The following is a 10000-nucleotide window of genomic DNA, read 5'->3' as shown; positions in this document are numbered from 1 at the left end:
TCTAAAGTAGTGCGTAAGTAGCGTGTATGTGGTATGTAGTTCATGTGGTTTATGGGGGGTATGAGGCTCTTCGTATGAGCGAGGTTCTTAAGTATTCTTGTCGAATCCCGTACATTGTAAATCACATTTACGTTATGATAAATAAATTGTAAATATTTGTCTTTTGTTTTCGTTAGGCATAATAGACGAGGTTTAATGGTGAAGATTACTCACTATAATGACGACTTTTCGGTCCGAGATGGGCCGAAACGCTGTCAAAAAGGAGATACAAAGGTTGCATGGTTGTTTCTACCGGCCCCCAGACAGTAGTTGGCACAGGTAAGAATATCAAGTAAATAACGTTTCGCTGCATCGAGCTTTATATCGATAACGTTTCGCTCAGTGTAGAGCTTTGTCACAAAGATTTTTTCTGCATGTTTCTGTTAGCTTCATAAAATAATAACATAGTTAAAGGTACACTTGTAAAGACAATTTGCGATAAATGATGTTGATCTCTGTGTACATTGAGAATTAATCGATTACCACGAGTTCTTTTCCTTCCTCTCGTTGTCCCGTCCCTGTCCTCTTCGCCTATATATACTGGCCATACCCCCGGCCGGGATTGAACCCGCGGTCATAGAGTCTCGAGTTTCGAGACTCTATGACCGCGGGTTCAATCCCGGCCGGGGGTATGGTTTATTTGCAATCGTGTCATTACGATTTCTTAAGTCAAGTTATATATACTGGCTCTCTCATTCTCTTCTGTTAATAATAGTTATAACCATAGTTTTGAAAGGGGTGGACCGGTAAGCCAGCGCAAGGCCTCGGTCAGATTATCGAAAGCTCCAGTTGTGGGTCATCACATGTCTCACACCCGCGTCAGGAAATACTTGTTCCGTATCCCGACAAACCTTACCTAACCTAACCTCTCTTCTGTCAGTGTGACTTTGTAAATGATCCGAGTCGGACCGAAACGTCGTCATAAGCGTCTCTCTCCTATGTGTGGGTTATTTGTGTTTGCTTAATGTATACTTAATCGATATTTTAGGGCTAAAGGGGCACTTAAGTTCCCCGTCTTCTAATATCATGTTCATTTTCCCCTATAATCTACCTCGTCCATAATTACTATCGCATTTGCCTTGTTTCATTTCGTTAAGTTATACCATGAATTAAGGAAAGATCCTGGACTTCACCTTACGAAAGAGACAAAGCAAATGCGATAATAATTATGGACAAGGTAGATTATAGTGGAAAAATGAACATGATATTAGAAGACGGGGGAATTCGCGTGACTCTTAAAGTATGTTTGACTCTGAGAAGACTGGAGGAAGTGGTAGTGGTGGTATTTTACCTGTCAGGAAATCAGGACAAGTGTTTCATGACACTGGTCATGGTCACATGATGACCAGGTAAGTGGAGCGTTTGGTCATATGACCGAGCCTGTCCGCTGGCTTGCCGTACAGCTACATCATGAGATATCAACTTGAGCAGCCTTGATGACCCTCGTGCAGTCGAAAGGTGTTTACAACCGGGCAAATCAGCCAACAACTCTACAGCTCTTAGATGATTTCAACCACTCAGAAGTAGACAGAAAATACTGATCCCTAGTGACGTCCGCTAGACGGGGAGTAACATACACAGACTCGTCTATAAGAAACGTTCCATTATATTACGACGGAGAACCAACTGGCACTGAATATAACATCTTGGTGTCGCTGTGTGCCAAGGGACCAACAGATATAGATAGAACACTGCATCTCCATCCCATCGTCATGAAAAAATTGAAGAGTAAAGCGTCTTTCCATCCCAGCACGACAAAGAAATTAGAGAATGAAGCGTTCTATCCCAGCACGACAAAGAATGAAGCATCTTTCTCTCCCAGTATGTCAAAGAAAGAAAAGAATTAAGCATTTTTTTCATAGCACTTCAAAAGAAACAGCAGTAACAGAAGCACCGTTCTATGCCAGCACTTGGAAAGACCGACAGATAGATAACACAGACACTTCCTATGCTATCATATCAAAGAAGCAACAGAAACAGAAAAAAAACTCAAGTAATAAACCAGAAGAGGAAAGGAGAACCCACCAGAGAGAAAAAAAAAGAAGCGTGCGAAGAACTCAGTTCCGACAGTGTGTACACAAAAGACCAGAGTCCATTACCACAACAGGAAAGAGAGAAGGAAGAGTGCTCAGACCGAGTTTGAGAACTCTGAACCAACGAGAGAGGAAGAAAGTTGCAGACAGAACCGAACTTAACATAAACGTAAACAATACATCGTTTCGTGGCTTCTAAAGTTAAACGAGTCAAGCTGAACACACACACACACACACACACACTAAAATAAATAAATGAAAAGGCTCACTCTACTTTCGTTGACAGAAAGGTTGAAGAGCATTGAGTTCAAATCCCCAGATCTTCGGTAAATTGAAGGAAACAAAAAATGTGCAGAACGCCTAGAAGAGTGCAAACTTAATACCAGTGATACAGAACTTAATACTAGTGATACATAACTTAATACCAGTGACACAGAACTTAATACCAATGATACAGAACTTAATACTAGTGATACATAACTTAATACCAGTGACACAGAACTTAATACCAATGATACAGAACTTAATACTAGTGATACATAACTTAATACCAGTGACACAGAACTTAATACCAATGATACAGAACTTAATACTAGTGATACATAACTTAATACCAGTGACACAGAACTTAATACCAGTGACACAGAACTTAATACCAGTGACACAGAACTTAATACCAATGATACAGAACTTAATACTAGTGATACATAACTTAATACCAGTGACACAGAACTTAATACCAATGATACAGAACTTAATACTAGTGATACATAACTTAATACCAGTGACACAGAACTTAATACCAGTGACACAGAACTTAATACCAGTGACACAGAACTTAATACCAGTGATACAGAACTTAATACCAGTGACACAGAACTTAATACCAGTGATACAGAACTTAATACCAGTGACAGAACTTAATACCAGTGATACAGAACTTAATACCAGTGACACAGAACTTAATACCAGTGATACAGAACTTAATACCAGTGATATAGAACTTAATACCAGTGACACAGAACTTAATACCATTTATACATAACTTAATACCAGTGACACAGAACTTAATACCAGTGATACAGAACTTTATTCCAGTGACACAGAACTTAATACCAGTGATACAGAACTTAATACCAGTGACACAGAACTTAATACCAGTGATACAGAACTTAATACCAGTGATACAGAACTTAATACCAGTGATACAGAACTTAATACCAGTGACACAGAACTTAATACCAGTGATACAGAACTTAATACCAGTGACACAGAACTTAATACCAGTGATACAGAACTTAATACCAGTGATACAGAACTTAATACCAGTGATACAGAACTTAATACCAGTGATACAGAACTTAATACCAGTGATACAGAACTTAATACCAGTGATACAGAACTTAATACCAGTGATACAGAACTTAATACCAGTGATACAGAACTTAATACCAGTGATACAGAACTTAATACCAGTGATATAGAACTTAATACCAGTGATACAGAACTTAATACCAGTGATACAGAACTTAATACCAGTGATACATAACTTAATACCAGTGATACAGAACTTAATACCAGTGATGCAGAACTTAATATCAGTGATATAGAACTTAATACCAGTGATACAGAACTTAATACCAGTGACACAGAACTTAATACCAGTTATACATAACTTAATACCAGTGATACATAACTTAATACCAGTGATACAGAACTTAATACCAGTGATACAGAACTTAATACCAGTGATATAGAACTTAATACTAGTGATACAGAACTTAATACCAGTGACACAGAACTTAATACCAGTTATACATAACTTAATACCAGTGATACATAACTTAATACCAGTGATACAGAACTTAATACCAGTGATGCAGAACTTAATATCAGTGATGCAGAACTTAATACCAGTGATACAGAACTTAATACCAGTGGTGCAGAACTTAATACCAGTGACACAACTTAATACCAGTGATATAGAACTTAATACCAGTGATACAGAACTTAATACCAGTGACACAATATCAGTGATACAGAACTTAATACCAGTTATATAGAACTTAATACCAGTTATATAGAACTTAATACCAGTGATACAGAACTTAATACCAGTGATACAGAACTTAATACCAATGATACAGAACTTAATACCAGTGATATAGAACTTAATACCGGTGATATAGAACTTAATACCGGTGATATAGAACTTAATACCAGTGATACAGAACTTAATACCAATGATACAGAACTTAATACTAGTGATACATAACTTAATACCAGTGACACAGAACTTAATACCAGTGACACAGAACTTAATACCAGTGACACAGAACTTAATACCAATGATACAGAACTTAATACTAGTGATACATAACTTAATACCAGTGACACAGAACTTAATACCAATGATACAGAACTTAATACTAGTGATACATAACTTAATACCAGTGACACAGAACTTAATACCAGTGACACAGAACTTAATACCAGTGACACAGAACTTAATACCAGTGATACAGAACTTAATACCAGTGACACAGAACTTAATACCAGTGATACAGAACTTAATACCAGTGACAGAACTTAATACCAGTGATACAGAACTTAATACCAGTGACACAGAACTTAATACCAGTGATACAGAACTTAATACCAGTGATATAGAACTTAATACCAGTGACACAGAACTTAATACCATTTATACATAACTTAATACCAGTGACACAGAACTTAATACCAGTGATACAGAACTTTATTCCAGTGACACAGAACTTAATACCAGTGATACAGAACTTAATACCAGTGACACAGAACTTAATACCAGTGATACAGAACTTAATACCAGTGATACAGAACTTAATACCAGTGATACAGAACTTAATACCAGTGACACAGAACTTAATACCAGTGATACAGAACTTAATACCAGTGACACAGAACTTAATACCAGTGATACAGAACTTAATACCAGTGACACAGAACTTAATACCAGTGATACAGAACTTAATACCAGTGATACAGAACTTAATACCAGTGATACAGAACTTAATACCAGTGATATAGAACTTAATACCAGTGACACAGAACTTAATACCAGTTATACATAACTTAATACCAGTGATACATAACTTAATACCAGTGATACAGAACTTAATACCAGTGATGCAGAACTTAATATCAGTGATATAGAACTTAATACCAGTGATACAGAACTTAATACCAGTGACACAGAACTTAATACCAGTTATACATAACTTAATACCAGTGATACATAACTTAATACCAGTGATACAGAACTTAATACCAGTGATACAGAACTTAATACCAGTGATATAGAACTTAATACTAGTGATACAGAACTTAATACCAGTGACACAGAACTTAATACCAGTTATACATAACTTAATACCAGTGATACATAACTTAATACCAGTGATACAGAACTTAATACCAGTGATGCAGAACTTAATATCAGTGATGCAGAACTTAATACCAGTGATACAGAACTTAATACCAGTGGTGCAGAACTTAATACCAGTGACACAACTTAATACCAGTGATATAGAACTTAATACCAGTGATACAGAACTTAATACCAGTGACACAATATCAGTGATACAGAACTTAATACCAGTTATATAGAACTTAATACCAGTTATATAGAACTTAATACCAGTGATACAGAACTTAATACCAGTGATACAGAACTTAATACCAATGATACAGAACTTAATACCAGTGATATAGAACTTAATACCGGTGATATAGAACTTAATACCGGTGATATAGAACTTAATACCAGTGATACAGAACTTAATACCAATGATACAGAACTTAATACCAATGATACAGAACTTAATACCAGTAATACAGAACTTAATACCAGTGATATAGAACTTAATACCAGTGATACAGAACTTAATAACAGTGATGCAGAACTTAATACCAGTGACACAACTTAATACCAATTATACAGAACTTAATACCAGTAACACAACTTAATACCAGTGATATGGAACTTAATACCAGTGATACAGAACTTAATAGCAATGATACAGAACTTAATACCAATGATACAGAGCTTAATACCAGTGACACAACTTAATACCAGTGATACAGAACTTAATACCAGTGATACAGAACTTAATACCAGTGATACAGAACTTAATACCAGTGATATAGAACTTAATACCAGTGATATAGAACTTAATAACAGTGATGCAGAACTTAATACCAGTGACACAACTTAATACCAGTGATACAGAACTTAATACCAGTGATACAGAACTTAATACCAGTGATACAGAACTTAATACCAGTGATACAAAACTTAATACCAGTGATACAGCACTTAGTACCAGTGATACAGCACTTAATACCAGTGACTAGTAACACTGACATATATACGACTCTGAATTATAGATCAGTGTTTTTGGTTAGGTTAGGTAAGATTCGTCAGGAAACAGGACAAGTGTTTCCTGACTCAGGTGTTAGTCATATGATAACCCGCAGCTAGATCTTGTAGTCATGTGACTGAGCCCTTTTGCTGGCTTAGGTTAGTATCCCATGCAAAAATGATGATAAGTAAGGAGAGGCCGTAAGAAGACCCAGAGAGAGAAAGGGATACCATCTTGGAACCACAACAAGAACTCCATGCTGGAAAAAAAATCGCATCTCAAGAGTTTCTTAAAGAATCTTTGAAATACTTAAGGTTGTGCGTATTGCATGTTCCTTGACTGCAAGGAGGCTGTTGACACAAAAGACAAGAGCATAACTGGATGTGTTTCGGTGTGTGCGATCCGAGTATTGTATCCCTAAGTCTCACTAGCTCAGCCCTTTCTCCCCATTACAAATAAAATAGTGCAGAGTGGTGATAAAATCACAGTACAGAAATAATAAAAATATGTATACGTGTGTGTGTATGTGTACATCATGCATGTTCGTAAACATACGTACATGCATAATGTATATATATGTACATTATGCATATCCATATACATACGTACATGCATAATGTATATATGTGTACATTAGGCATGTACGTATATGTACTTTTCCATATGTATGCGTGAACGAATGCATGTGTATATGTATGCATGTGCATATATTGTATGTATGTATATACGTGTATACATTGTTTGTATGTATGTATTTATGTCTGTACGCCAGGAGGTTGCAGGGAGGCGATCAGCCTGACCACCGGAGCCTCAGTTCGTGTCTCAATTCGTGCAATTATTCGTGTCTTCTCCCGGTACAGTAAACCAGCGTTGAAAATTTCAAGCCGATCAGAAGAATCGTTCTCAAGTTACAAACGAAACTTTGGTAAAAAAAAAAAAGGTCTGGCAACCACTTCAAGGAACTTAATGAACAAACAGGACAGAGTAACAGGAGAGAACAACAGGAGAGAATAACAGGAGAGAGTAACAGGAGAGAATAACAGGGAATGTCAAAGAATGAATAAAACAATGAATAAAATACAAAGAATACACTAATAACCCGCACATAGAAGACCCGAAACTTATGACGACATTTCGGTCCCACTTGGTCCATTATCTGGACAGTTTCGGTCACGGTACAGCGCCTTTTCTTCTAAAATAACAGAAGTCATGAATAAACGAAAGGCTGGACGGGAGACTTGAACCGTGGTCCAGAGGTTAACAGTTCCAGCGCTCTACAGCCTGGTCCAGAGGTTAACAGTTCCAGCTCTCTACCGCCTGGTCCAGAGGTTAACAGTTCCAGCGCTCTACCGCCTGGTCCAGAGGTTAACAGTTCCAGCGCTCTACCGCCTGGTCCAGAGGTTAACAGTTCCAGCTCTCTACCGCCTGGTCCAGAGGTTAACAGTTCCAGCGCTCTACCGCCTGGTCCAGAGGTTAACAGTTCCAGCGCTCTACCGCCTGGTCCAGAGGTTAACAGTTCCAGCGCTCTACCGCCTGGTCCAGAGGTTAACAGTTCCAGCGCTCTACCGCCTGGTCCAGAGGTTAACAGTTCCAGCGCTCTACCGCCTGGTCCAGAAGTTAACAGTTCCAGCGCTCTACCGCCTGGTCCAGAAGTTAACAGTTCCAGCGCTCTACCGCCTGGTCCAGAGGTTAACAGCGCTCTACCGCCTGGTTCAGAGGTTAACAGTTCCAGCGCTCTACCGCCTGGTGCAGAGGTTAACAGTTCCAGCGCTCTCCAGCGCTCTACCGCCTGGTCCAGAGGTTAACAGTTCCAGCGCTCTACCGCCTGGTCCAGAGGTTAACAGTTCCAGCGCTCTACCGCCTGGTCCAGAGGTTAACAGTTCCAGCGCTCTACCGCCTGGTCCAGAGGTTAACAGTTCCAGCGCTCTACCGCCTGGTCCAGAGGTTAACAGTTCCAGCGCTCTACCGCCTGGTCCAGAGGTTAACAGTTCCAGCGCTCTACCGCCTGGTCCAGAGGTTAACAGTTCCAGCGCTCTACCGCCTGGTCCAGAGGTTAACAGTTCCAGCGCTCTACCACCTGGTCCAGAGGTTAACAGTTCCAGCGCTCTACCGCCTGGTCCAGAGGTTAACAGTTCCAGCCGCCTGGTCCAGAGGTTAACAGTTCCAGCACTCTACCGCCTGGTCCAGAGGTTAACAGTTCCAGCGCTCTACCGCCTGGTCCAGTGGTTAACAGTTCCTGGCCTGGTCCAGAGGTTAACAGTTCCAGCGCTCTACCGCCTGGTCCAGAGGTTAACAGTTCCAGTGCTCTACCGCCTGGTCCAGAGGTTAACAGTTCCAGTGCTCTACCGCCTGGTCCAGAGGTTAACAGTTCCAGCGCTCTACCGCCTGGTCCAGAGGTTAACAGTTCCAGCGCTCTACCGCCTGGTCCAGAGGTTAACAGTTCCAGCGCTCTACCACCTGGTCCAGAGGTTAAAAGCCTGGTCCAGAGGTTAACAGTTCCAACGCTCTACCGCCTGGTCCAGAGGTTAACAGTTCCAGTGCTCTACCGCCTGGTCCAGAGGTTAACAGTTCCAGTGCTCTACCGCCTGGTCCAGAGGTTAACAGTTCCAGCGCTCTACCGCCTGGTCCAGAGGTTAACAGTTCCAGCGCTCTACCGCCTGGTCCAGAGGTTAACAGTTCCAGCGCTCTACCGCCTGGTCCAGAGGTTAACAGTTCCAGCGCTCTGCCGCCTGGTCCAGAGGTTAACAGTTCCAGCGCTCTACCGCCTGGTCCAGAGGTTAACAGTTCCAGCGCTCTACCGCCTGGTCCAGAGGTTAACAGTTCCAGCGCTCTACCGCCTGGTCCAGAGGTTAACAGTTCCAGCGCTCTACCACCTGGTCCAGAGGTTAACAGTTCCAGCGCTCTACCGCCTGGTCCAGAGGTTAACAGTTCCAGCGCTCTACCGCCTGGTCCAGAGGTTAACAGTTCCAGCGCTCTACCGCCTGGTCCAGAGGTTAACAGTTCCAGCGCTCTACCGCCTGGTTCAGAGGTTAACAGTTCCAGCGCTCTACCGCCTGGTCCAGAGGTTAACAGTTCCAGCGCTCTACCGCCTGGTCCAGAGGTTAACAGTTCTAGCGCTCTACCGCCTGGTCCAGAGGTTAATAGGTCCTGCGCTCTACCGCCTGGTCCAGAAATTAACAGGTCCTGCTGTCTACCGCCTGAGCTACTAACAGGAAGCATGAGGAAAAAAGAACCATGACGGGTGACCGTGGCTAGCGGGGTCCCTCAATTATTTGAGTAGGAGCCCGTCCTGTTTCTGCGATACACATCCTGAACGGTTCCATGACGCCTAATAACCTCCCGTTCCCTAGACCAGAACACCAGTAATTTAAACAACGCTAGACGAGAAGAGACATGATTACGACATGAAAAATACATGTGGAAGTAAACACGGTGGGCTCATACATATTGCTGGGTGAAACAGATTAAAGACTGACATACAGACATGGAGAAATACTTTTACAATGCCAGAGAATTACGGAGGAG

The 10000-nt window shown here is 40.9% G+C and overlaps 1 protein-coding gene across 3 annotated transcripts in view; it reads right to left on the bottom strand.

The window, feature by feature from the left end:
• Positions 1–10000, bottom strand: part of LOC128694869 (lachesin) — a 419456-nt gene that overhangs the window by 330468 nt on the left and 78988 nt on the right. The window lies entirely within an intron of this gene.

The sequence above is a fragment of the Cherax quadricarinatus genome, chromosome 45 (genome assembly GCF_038502225.1).
Source record: "Cherax quadricarinatus isolate ZL_2023a chromosome 45, ASM3850222v1, whole genome shotgun sequence".
NCBI classification, from domain to species: domain Eukaryota; kingdom Metazoa; phylum Arthropoda; class Malacostraca; order Decapoda; family Parastacidae; genus Cherax; species Cherax quadricarinatus.
The sequence above is the reverse complement of the archived record's forward strand: the minus strand, read 5'-3'. Positions and strand labels throughout refer to the sequence as shown.